Below are 12,776 nucleotides of genomic sequence, written 5' to 3' on the forward strand. Positions count from 1 at the left end.
GTGAGAACAATATGCTTCTGGCCACACTCACAGCTCTCTGATACGGTGAGAACAATATGCTTCTGGCCACACTCACAGCTCTCTGATAGGGTGAGAACAATATGCTTCTGGCCACACTCACAGCTCTCTGATACGGTGAGAACAATATGCTTCTGGCCACACTCACAGCTCTCTGATACAGTGAGAACAATATGCTTCTGGCCACACTCACAGCTCTCTGATACAGTGAGAACAATATGCTTCTGGCCACACTCACAGCTCTCTGATACAGTGAGAACAATATGCTTCTGGCCACACTCACAGCTCTCTGATACAGTGAGAACAATATAATTCTGGCCACACTCACAGCTCTCTGATACAGTGAGAACAATATACTTCTGGCCCCACTCACAGCTCTCTGATACAGTGAGAACAATATGCTTCTGGCCCCACTCACAGCTCTCTGATACGGTGAGAACAATATGCTTCTGGCCCCACTCACAGCTCTCTGATACGGTGAGAACAATATACTTCTGGCCACACTCACAGCTCTCTGATACGGTGAGAACAATATGCTTCTGGCCACACTCACAGCTCTCTGATACGGTGAGAACAGTATGCTTCTGGTCACACTCACAGTTCTCTGATAAAGTGAGAACAATATGATTCTGGCCCCACTCACAGCTCTCTGATACAGTGAGAACAATATGCTTCTGGCCACACTCACAGCTCTCTGATACAGTGAGAACAATATGCTTCTGGCCACACTCACAGCTCTCTGATACGGTGAGAACAATATGCTTCTGGCCCCACTCACAGCTCTCTGATACGGTGAGAACAATATACTTCTGGCCACACTCACAGCTCTCTGATACAGTGAGAACAATATGCTTCTGGCCCCACTCACAGCTCTCTGATACGGTGAGAACAATATACTTCTGGCCACACTCACAGCTCTCTGATACGGTGAGAACAATATGCTTCTGGCCCCACTCACAGCTCTCTGATACGGTGAGAACAATATGCTTCTGGCCACACTCACAGCTCTCTGATACGGTGAGAACAATATGCTTCTGGCCCCACTCACAGCTCTCTGATACGGTGAGAACAATATGCTTCTGGCCACACTCACAGCTCTCTGATACAGTGAGAACAATATGCTTCTGGCCACACTCACAGCTCTCTGATACGGTGAGAACAATATGCTTCTGGCCACACTCACAGCTCTCTGATACGGTGAGAACAATATGCTTCTGGCCACACTCACAGCTCTCTGATACGGTGAGAACAATATGCTTCTGGCCCCACTCACAGCTCTCTGATATAGTGAGAACAATATACTTCTGGCCCCATTCACAGCTCTCTGATATAGTGAGAACAATATGCTTCTGGCCCCACTCACAGCTCTCTGATACAGTGAGAACAATATGCTTCTGGCCCCACTCACAGCTCTCTGATATAGTGAGAACAATATACTTCTGGCCACACTCACAGCTCTCTGATACGGTGAGAACAATATACTTCTGGCCACACTCACAGCTCTCTGATACAGTGAGAACAATATGCTTCTGGCCCCACTCACAGCTCTCTGATACGGTGAGAACAATATGCTTCTGGCCCCACTCACAGCTCTCTGATACAGTGAGAACAATATGCTTCTGGCCCCACTCACAGCTCTCTGATACAGTGAGAACAATATGCTTCTGGCCACACTCACAGCTCTCTGATATAGTGAGAACAATATACTTCTGGCCACACTCACAGCTCTCTGATACGGTGAGAACAATATGCTTCTGGCCCCACTCACAGCTCTCTGATACAGTGAGAACAATATGCTTCTGGCCCCACTCACAGCTCTCTGATACAGTGAGAACAATATGCTTCTGGCCCCACTCACAGCTCTCTGATACGGTGAGAACAATATGCTTCTGGTCACACTCACAGCTCTCTGATACAGTGAGAACAATATGCTTCTGGCCCCACTCACAGCTCTCTGATACGGTGAGAACAATATGCTTCTGGCCACACTCACAGCTCTCTGATACGGTGAGAACAATATGCTTCTGGCCACACTCACAGCTCTCTGATACGGTGAGAACAATATGCTTCTGGCCACACTCATAGCTCTCTGATACGGTGAGAACAATATGCTTCTGGCCACACTCACAGCTCTCTGATAGGGTGAGAACAATATGCTTCTGGCCACACTCACAGCTCTCTGATACGGTGAGAACAATATGCTTCTGGCCACACTCACAGCTCTCTGATACGGTGAGAACAATATGCTTCTGGCCACACTCACAGCTTCTGATCCTAATCACTGATCCTAATCACTGATCCTAATCACTGATCCTAATCACTGATCCTACTCACTGATCCTAATCACTGATCCTACTCTTAGTTGACCTGCCTGGTAAAATAAAGGTAAAATAAAATAGTAATTCAGTCATGTGAAATCAGTGGAAGGGATGAAGAAAGGATGCTGGTTCATGACCACTTCTTTATGATCCTCTGTTCCTGTCTCAAAGTCTTTCAGTGCTCATCTACATCAATCTGGCCTTCAGTCTGGCCTTCAGTCTGACCTTCATTCTGGCCTTCAGTCTGGCCTTCACTCTGGCCTTCAGTCTGGCCTTCAGTCTGGCCTTCAGTCTGACCTTCAGTCTGACCTTCAGTCTGGCCTTCAGTCTGGCCTTCAGTCTGACCTTCATTCTGGCCTTCAGTCTGGCCTTCACTCTGGCCTTCAGTCTGGCCTTCAGTCTGACCTTCAGTCTGGCCTTCAGTCTGGCCTTCAGTCTGTCAGCCATGACTCCTGTCTTCTCTCTATACCTCTGTGATTCTGTCTGTTTGTCTCTTCATTGCTGTGACTGAAATCACACCAATGCCCCCTAACTCTACCAATGATTAACTGTTTGTGCGTACGCCAGCGCTCTCTGTATCCCATCACTTATCTTCCCTGTAAATATTGACTCTGAGTCTGTGAATATACCTTCATTCCCTCGAGAACAGCTGTCCCTATCACCTTATAATACGTCATTATCACTAGGGTTTAATATTGTCCGAAAACATTCTACACCTTCTACACATCCTTCCTGTGAAAACTGCAACCGTCCTGTAATAAATCTGACATAATTATACCACAGATAGAACAATGAGACAGATATTTCGCCGGATGTGTAAATGTGAAGCATCCGATTGCCATTCCCACTCAATACCAAATATGGTCGTGAGAGGAAGCCCAGTGGCTGACAGTGGGATAAGACGGAAGGAGATGGATTTTGGCCAACATTCTGCACATGTTCTCATCTGGGAAACATTTGACCTCAATACAGTTTTCTGTCCCCAAAACTAAAATCTGTTATGAACAGAGTGGACTACATTTTGTAGATTTTAACCTTTGCCAAAGTTGTAAAAAATGGCATTGTTTAGAAGGAATGCAAAGGCTAATTGAGTTATTGCACACGCTCACTCCACAAAGTAGGCGTTTCCTAATGGAAATATGCAGATGTATGCTAGAACGAGCTAATAGCATCTCGCTAGCTTGTGCTTGGCTCTGCCCACCATTTTGCTTGTTCTGCCCACTATGACTCATTTGTTTCATTTGGAAAGACAGGATGTGGTCTATTTTGGTTTAGTTATAAAAAATCTTTGATTATACACCCCTGTAAATTGAGAAACACGGACAGGAAACTAATGGTTTCTTGTTGTATTTTACTCAACTCAAAAGTTCTGTCAAAGTCACCACAAAATGTGTTAATGTAGCCTAAATGTAGCGTAAAATATGATGAGGTTATTAGCCTACAGGCTAGCAAAATGTTATTTGTTTTAGCTTACCCATAGCTTTGACTGAAAGATGCCTGCCAGCTTGTTGGCTCTTTTCACTCTGGTTTATGACCTGGACCTGGCTATCAGGGGGATTCAGAAGGTTGTGGTTTATGACCTGGACCTGGCTATCAGGGGGATTCAGAAGGTTGTGGTTTATGACCTGGACCTGGCTATCAGGGGGATTCAGAAGGTTGTGGTTTATGACCTGGACCTGGCTATCAGGGGAATTCAGAAGGTTGTGGTTTATGACCTGGACCTGGCTATCAGGGGATTCAGAAGGTTGTGGTTTATGACCTGGACCTGGCTATCAGGGGGATTCAGAAGGTTGTGGTTAATGACCTGGACCTGGCTATCAGGGGGATTCAGAAGGTTGTGGTTTATGACCAGGACCTGGCTATCAGGGGGATTCAGAAAGTTGTGGTTTATGACCTGGACCTGGCTATCAGGGGGATTCAGAAGGTTGTGGTTTATGACCTGGACCTGGCTATCAGGGGGATTCAGAAGGTTGTGGTGTATGACCTGGACCTGGCTATCAGGGGGATTCAGAAGGTTGTGGTTTATGACCTGGATCTGGCTATCAGGGGGATTCAAAAGTTTGTGGTTTATGACCTGGACCTCGCTATCAGGGGGATTCAGAAGGTTGTGGTTTATGACCTGGACCTGGCTATCAGGGGAATTCAGAAGGTTGTGGTTTATGACCTGGACCTGGCTATCAGGGGGATTCAGAAGGTTGTGGTTTATGACCTGGACCTGGCTATTTATGACCTTGACCTGGCTATCAGGGGATTCAGAAGGTTGTGGTGTATGACCTGGACCTGGCTATCAGGGGGATTCAGAAGGTTGTGGTTTATGACCTGGACCTGGCTATCAGGGGGATTCAAAAGGTTGTGGTTTATGACCTGGACCTGGCTATCAGGGGGATTCAGAAGGTTGTGGTTTATTTACATTTACATTTAAGTCATTTAGCAGACACTCTTATCCAGGGATTCAAAGTTTATGACCTGGACCTGGCTAGACCTGGCTATCAGGGGATTCAGAAGGTTGTGGTTTATGACCTGGACCTGGCTATCAGGGGGATTCAGAAGGTTGTGGTTTATGACCTGGACCTGGCTATCAGGGGATTCAGAAGGTTGTGGTTTATGACCTTATCAGGGGGATTCAAAAGGTTGTGGTTTATGACCTGGACCTGGCTATCAGGGGAATTCAGAAGGTTGTGGTTTATGACCTGGAGAAGGTTGTGGTTTATGACCTGGACCTGGCAGGGGGATTCAGAAGGTTGTGGTTAATGACCTGGACCTGGCTATCAGGGGATTCAGAAGGTTGTGGTTTATGACCTGGACCTGGCTATCAGGGGGATTCAGAAGGTTGTGGTTTATGACCTGGACCTGGCTATCAGGGGATTCAGAAGGTTGTGGTTTATGACCTGGACCTGGCTATCAGGGGGATTCAGAAGGTTGTGGTTTATGACCTGGACCTGGCTATCAGGGGGATTCAGAAGGTTGTGGTTTATGACCTGGACCTGGCTATCAGGGGGAATTCACCTGGCTATCAGGGGGGAAGGTTGTGGTTTATGACCTGGACCTGGCTATCAGGGGATTCAGAAGGTTGTGGTTTATGACCTGGACCTGGCTATCAGGGGGATTCAGAAGGTTGTGGTTTATGACCTGGACCTGGCTATCAGGGGGATTCAGAAGGTTGTGGTTTATGACCTGGACCTGGCTATCAGGGGATTCAGAAGGTTGTGGTTTATGACCTGGACCTGGCTATCAGGGGATTCAGAAGGTTGTGGTTTATGACCTGGACCTGGCTATCAGGGGGATTCAGAAGGTTGTGGTTTATGACCTGGACCTGGATTCAGAAGGTTGTGGTTTATGACCTGGACCTGGCTATCAGGGGGATTCAAGGTTGTGGTTTATGACCTGGCTATCAGGGGGATTCAAAAGGTTGTGGGACCTGGACCTGGCTTCAGGGGATTCAGAAGGTTGTGGTTTATGACCTGGACCTGGCTATCAGGGGGATTCAGAAGGTTGTGGTTTATGACCTGGACCTGGCTATCAGGGGGATTCAGAAGGTTGTGGTGGTTTATGACCTGGACCTGGCTATCAGGGGATTCAGAAGGTTGTGGTTTTGACCAGCTAAGGGGGATTCAGAAGGTTGTGGTTTATGACCTGGACCTGGCTTCAGGGGGATTCAGAAGGTTGTGGTTTATGACCTGGACCTGGCTATCAGGGATTCAAAATTCAGAAGGGTTGTGGTTTATGACCTGGCTATCAGGGGATTCAGAAGGTTGTGGTTTATGACCTGGACCTGGCTATCAGGGGATTCAGAAGGTTGTGGTTTATGACCTGGACCTGGCTATCAGGGGGATTCAGAAGGTTGTGGTTTATGACCTGGCTGGCTATCAGGGGAATTCAGAAGGTTGTGGTTTATGACCTGGACCTGGCTATCAGGGGATTCAGAAGGTTGTGGTTTATGACCTGGACCTGGCTATCAGGGGGATTCAGAAGGTTGTGGTTTATGACCTGGACCTGGCTATCAGGGGATTCAGAAGGTTGTGGTTTATGACCTGGACCTGGCTATTCAGAAGGTTGTGGGATTCAGGGGGATTCAGAAGGTTGTGGTTTATGACCTGGACCTGGCTATCAGGGGGACCTGGCTATTCAGAAGGTTCAGGGGATTCAGAAGGTTTTATGACCTGGATCCTGGCTATCATTCAGGGGAATTCAGAAGGTTGTGGTTTATGACCTGGACCTGGCTATCAGGGGGATTCAGAAGGTTGTGGTTTATGAAGGTTGTCAGAAGGTTGTTATGACCTGGCTATCAGGGGATTCAGAAGGTTGTGTTTATGACCTGGACCTGGCTATCAGGGGATTCAGAAGGTTGTGGTTTATGACCTGGACCTGGCTATCAGGGGAATTCAGAAGGTTGTGGTTTATGACCTGGACCTGGCTATTCAGGGGGATTCAGAAGGTTGTGGTTTATGACCTGGACCTGGCTATCAGGGGGATTCAGAAGGTTGTGGTTTATGACCTGGACCTGGCTATCAGGGGGATTCAGAAGGTTGTGGTTTATGACCTGGACCTGGCTATCAGGGGATTCAGAAGGTTGTGGTTTATGACCTGGACCTGGCTATCATCAGGGGGATTCAGAAGGTTGTGGTTTATGACCTGGACCTGGCAGAAGGTTGTGGTTTATGACCTGGGGCTATCAGGGGATTCAGAAAGGTCAGGGGGATTCAGAAGGTTGTGGTTTATGACCTGGACCTGGCTATCAGGGGGATTCAGAAGGTTGTGGTTTATGACCTGGACCTGGCTATCAGGGGATTCAGAAGGTTGTGGTTTATGACCTGGACCTGGCTATCAGGGGATTCAGAAGGTTGTGGTTTATGACCTGGACCTGGCTATCAGGGGAATTCAGAAGGTTGTGGGACCTGGCTTCAGGGGGATTCAGAAGGTTGTGGTTTATGACCTGGACCTGGCTATCAGGGGGATTCAGAAGGTTGTGGTTTATGACCTGACCTGGCTATCAGGGGGATTCAGAAGGTTGTGGTTTATGAAGGTTGATTGGTTTATGACCTGGACCTGGCTATCAGGGGATTCAGAATTCTGGACCTGGCTAAGGGGGTTGTGGTTTATGACCTGGACCTGGCTATCAGGTTGGGGATTCAGGGGATTCAGAAGGTTGTGGTTTATGACCTGGACCTGGCTATCAGGGGATTCAGAAGGTTGTGGTTTATGACCTGGACCTGGCTATCAGGGGGATTCAGAAGGTTGTGGTTTATGACCTGGACCTGGCTATCAGGGGATTCAGAAGGTTGTGGGTATGACCTGGCTATCAGGGGATTCAGAAGGTTGTGGTTTATGACCTGGACCTGGCTATCAGGGGATTCAGAAGGTTGTGGTTTATGACCTGGACCTGGCTATCACCTGGGGGAATTCAGAAGGTTGTGGTTTATGACCTGGCTATCAGGGGAATTCAGAAGGTTGTGGTTTATGACCTGGACCTGGCTATCAGGGGATTCAGAAGGTTGTGGTTTATGACCTGGCCCTGGCTATCAGGGGGATTCAGAAGGTTGTGGTTTATGACCTGGACCTGGCATTCAGGGGAATTCAGAAGGTTGTGGGTATGACCTATGATCAGGGGGATTCAGAAGGTTGTGTTTATGACCTGGCTATCAGGGGGATTCAGAAGGTTGTGGTTTATGACCTGGACCTGGCTATCAGGGGATTCAGAAGGTTGTGGTTTATGACCTGGACCTGGCTATCAGGGGAATTCAGAAGGTTGTGGTTTATGACCTGGACCTGGCTATCAGGGGAATTCAGAAGGTTGTGGTTTATGACCTGGACCTGGCATTCAGAAGGTTGTGGGGAATTCAGAAGGTTGTGGTGTATGACCTGGACCTGGCTATCAGGGGGATTCAGAAGGTTGTGGTTTATGACCTGGCTATCAGGGGATTCAGAAGGTTGTGGTTTATGACCTGGACCTGGCTATCAGGGGGATTCAGAAGGTTGTGGTTTATGACCTGGACCTGGCTATCAGGGGATTCAAAAGGTTGTGGTTTATGACCTGGATCTGGCTATCAGGGGATTCAGAAGGTTGTGGTTTATGACCTGGACCTGGCTATCAGGGGAATTCAGAAGGTAGTGGTTTTTGACCTGGACCTGGCTATCAGGGGGATTCAGAAGGTTGTGGTGTATGACCTGGACGTGGCTATCAGGGGGATTCAGAAGGTTGTGGTTTATGACCTGGACCTGGCTATCAGGGGATTCAGAAGGTTGTGGTTTATGACCTGGACCTGGCTATCAGGGGATTCAAAGGTTGTGGTTTATGACCTGGACCTGGCTATCAGGGGAATTCAGAAGGTTGTGGTTTATGACCTGGCTATCAGGGGGATTCAGAAGGTTGTGATTTATGACCTGGACCTGGCTATCAGGGGTATTCAGAAGGTTGTGGTTTATGACCTGGACCTGGCTATCAGGGGGATTCAGAAGGTTGTGGTTTATGACCTGGACCTGGCTATCAGGGGGATTCAGAAGGTTGTGGTGTATGACCTGGACCTGGCTATCAGGGGGATTCAGAAGGTTGTTGGTTATGACCTGGACCTGGCTATCAGGGGGATTCAAAAGGTTGTGGTTTATGACCTGGACCTGGCTATCAGGGGAATTCAGAAGGTTGTGGTTTATGACCTGGCTATCAGGGGGATTCAGAAGGTTGTGGTTTATGACCTGGACCTGGCTATCAGGGGGATTCAGAAGGTTGTGGTTTATGACCTGGACCTGGCTATCAGGGGGATTCAAAAGGTTGTGGTTTATGACCTGGACCTGGCTATCAGGGGAATTCAGAAGGTTGTGGTTTATGACCTGGCTATCAGGGGAATTCAGAAGGTTGTGGTTTATGACCTGGACCTGGCTATCAGGGGGATTCAGAAGGTTGTGGTTAATGACCTGGCCCTGGCTATCAGGGGGATTCAGAAGGTTGTGGTTTATGACCTGGACCTGGCATTCAGGGGAATTCAGAAGGTTGTGGTGTATGACCTGGACCTGGCTATCAGGGGGATTCAGAAGGTTGTGGTTTATGACCTGGCTATCAGGGGATTCAGAAGGTTGTGGTTTATGACCTGGACCTGGCTATCAGGGGATTCAGAAGGTTGTGGTTTATGACCTGGACCTGGCTATCAGGGGAATTCAGAAGGTTGTGGTTTATGACCTGGCTATCAGGGGAATTCAGAAGGTTGTGGTTTATGACCTGGACCTGGCTATCAGGGGGATTCAGAAGGTTGTGGTTTATGACCTGGCTATCAGGGGGATTCAGAAGGTTGTGGTTTATGACCTGGACCTGGCTATCAGGGGGATTCAGAAGGTTGTGGTTTATGACCTGGACCTGGCTATCAGGGGAATTCAGAAGGTTGTGGTTTATGACCTGGCTATCAGGGGAATTCAGAAGGTTGTGGTTTATGACCTGGACCTGGCTATCAGGGGGATTCAGAAGGTTGTGGTTATGACCTGGACCTGGCTATCAGGGGATTCAGAAGGTTGTGGTTTATGACCTGGCTATCAGGGGGATTCAGAAGGTTGTGGTTTATTTACATTTACATTTAAGTCATTTAGCAGACGCTCTTATCCAGAGGATTTACAAAGTTTATGACCTGGACCTGGCTATCAGGGGGATTCAGAAGGTTGTGGTTTATGACCTGGACCTGGCTATCTGGGGTATTCAGAAGGTTGTGGTTTATGACCTGGACCTGGCTATCAGGGGGATTCAGAAGGTTGTGGTTTATGACCTGGACCTGGCTATCAGGGGGATTCAAAAGGTTGTGGTTTATGACCTGGACCTGGCTATCAGGGGAATTCAGAAGGTTGTGGTTTATGACCTGGACCTGGCTATCAGGGGGATTCAAAAGGTTGTGGTTTATGACCTGGATCTGGCTATCAGGGGGATTCAGAAGGTTGTGGTTTATGACCTGGACCTGGCTATCAGGGGAATTCAGAAGGTAGTGGTTTATGACCTGGACCTGGCTATCAGGGGGATTCAGAAGGTTGTGGTTATGACCTGGACCTGGCTATCAGGGGATTCAGAAGGTTGTGGTTTATGACCTGGACCTGGCTATCAGGGGGATTCAGAAGGTTGTGGTTTATGACCTGGACCTGGCTATCAGGGGGATTCAAAAGGTTGTGGTTTATGACCTGGACCTGGCTATCAGGGGAATTCAGAAGGTTGTGGTTTATGACCTGGCTATCAGGGGGATTCAGAAGGTTGTGATTTATGACCTGGACCTGGCTATCAGGGGTATTCAGAAGGTTGTGGTTTATGACCTGGACCTGGCTATCAGGGGGATTCAGAAGGTTGTGGTTTATGACCTGGACCTGGCTATCAGGGGGATTCAGAAGGTTGTGGTGTATGACCTGGACCTGGCTATCAGGGGGATTCAGAAGGTTGTGGTTTATGACCTGGACCTGGCTATCAGGGGGATTCAAAAGGTTGTGGTTTATGACCTGGACCTGGCTATCAGGGGAATTCAGAAGGTTGTGGTTTATGACCTGGCTATCAGGGGAATTCAGAAGGTTGTGGTTTATGACCTGGACCTGGCTATCAGGGGGATTCAGAAGGTTGTGGTTAATGACCTGGCCCTGGCTATCAGGGGGATTCAGAAGGTTGTGGTTTATGACCTGGACCTGGCATTCAGGGGAATTCAGAAGGTTGTGGTGTATGACCTGGACCTGGCTATCAGGGGGATTCAGAAGGTTGTGGTTTATGACCTGGCTATCAGGGGGATTCAGAAGGTTGTGGTTTATGACCTGGACCTGGCTATCAGGGGGATTCAGAAGGTTGTGGTTTATGACCTGGACCTGGCTATCAGGGGAATTCAGAAGGTTGTGGTTTATGACCTGGCTATCAGGGGAATTCAGAAGGTTGTGGTTTATGACCTGGACCTGGCATTCAGGGGAATTCAGAAGGTTGTGGTGTATGACCTGGACCTGGCTATCAGGGGGATTCAGAAGGTTGTGGTTTATGACCTGGCTATCAGGGGGATTCAGAAGGTTGTGGTTTATGACCTGGACCTGGCTATCAGGGGGATTCAGAAGGTTGTGGTTTATGACCTGGACCTGGCTATCAGGGGGATTCAAAAGGTTGTGGTTTATGACCTGGATCTGGCTATCAGGGGGATTCAGAAGGTTGTGGTTTATGACCTGGACCTGGCTATCAGGGGAATTCAGAAGGTAGTGGTTTTTGACCTGGACCTGGCTATCAGGGGGATTCAGAAGGTTGTGGTGTATGACCTGGACGTGGCTATCAGGGGGATTCAGAAGGTTGTGGTTTATGACCTGGACCTGGCTATCAGGGGATTCAAAGGTTGTGGTTTATGACCTGGACCTGGCTATCAGGGGAATTCAGAAGGTTGTGGTTTATGACCTGGCTATCAGGGGGATTCAGAAGGTTGTGATTTATGACCTGGACCTGGCTATCAGGGGTATTCAGAAGGTTGTGGTTTATGACCTGGACCTGGCTATCAGGGGATTCAGAAGGTTGTGGTTTATGACCTGGACCTGGCTATCAGGGGATTCAGAAGGTTGTGGTTTATGACCTGGACCTGGCTATCAGGGGATTCAGAAGGTTGTGGTTATGACCTGGACCTGGCTATCAGGGGATTCAAAAGGTTGTGGTTTATGACCTGGACCTGGCTATCAGGGGAATTCAGAAGGTTGTGGTTTATGACCTGGCTATCAGGGGATTCAGAAGGTTGTGGTTTATGACCTGGACCTGGCTATCAGGGGATTCAGAAGGTTGTGGTTTATGACCTGGACCTGGCTATCAGGGGATTCAGAAGGTTGTGGTTTATGACCTGGACCTGGCTATCAGGGGGGGAATTCAGAAGGTTGTGGTTTATGACCTGGACCTGGCTATCAGGGGGATTCAAAAGGTTGTGGTTTATGACCTGGACCTGGCTATCAGGGGAATTCAGAAGGTTGTGGTTTATGACCTGGCTATCAGGGGGGATTCAGAAGGTTGTGGTTTTGACCTGACCTGGCTATCAGGGGATTCAGAAGGTTGTGGTTTATGACCTGGACCTGGCTATCAGGGGATTCAGAAGGTTGTGGTTTATGACCTGGACCTGGCTATCAGGGGGATTCAGAAGGTTGTGGTTTATGACCTGGACCTGGCTATCAGGGGGATTCAGAAGGTTGTGGTTTATGACCTGGACCTGGCATTCAGGGGAATTCAGAAGGTTGTGGTGTATGACCTGGACCTGGCTATCAGGGGGATTCAGAAGGTTGTGGTTTATGACCTGGCTATCAGGGGGATTCAGAAGGTTGTGGTTTATGACCTGGACCTGGCTATCAGGGGGATTCAGAAGGTTGTGGTTTATGACCTGGACCTGGCTATCAGGGGAATTCAGAAGGTTGTGGTTTATGACCTGGCTATCAGGGGAATTCAGAAGGTTGTGGTTTATGACCTGGACCTGGCTATCAGGGGGA

The 12,776-nt window shown here is 48.4% G+C and overlaps 1 protein-coding gene across 2 annotated transcripts in view; it reads left to right on the plus strand.

The window, feature by feature from the left end:
- The window catches only part of LOC124017052 (phospholipid-transporting ATPase ID-like), a 94,749-nt gene that overhangs the window by 74,238 nt on the left and 7,735 nt on the right, over nucleotides 1-12,776 (plus strand). The gene's annotated exons all lie outside the window — the stretch shown is intronic.

The sequence above is a fragment of the Oncorhynchus gorbuscha genome, unplaced genomic scaffold (assembly GCF_021184085.1).
Source record: "Oncorhynchus gorbuscha isolate QuinsamMale2020 ecotype Even-year unplaced genomic scaffold, OgorEven_v1.0 Un_scaffold_141:::fragment_3, whole genome shotgun sequence".
NCBI classification, from domain to species: Eukaryota; Metazoa; Chordata; class Actinopteri; order Salmoniformes; family Salmonidae; genus Oncorhynchus; species Oncorhynchus gorbuscha.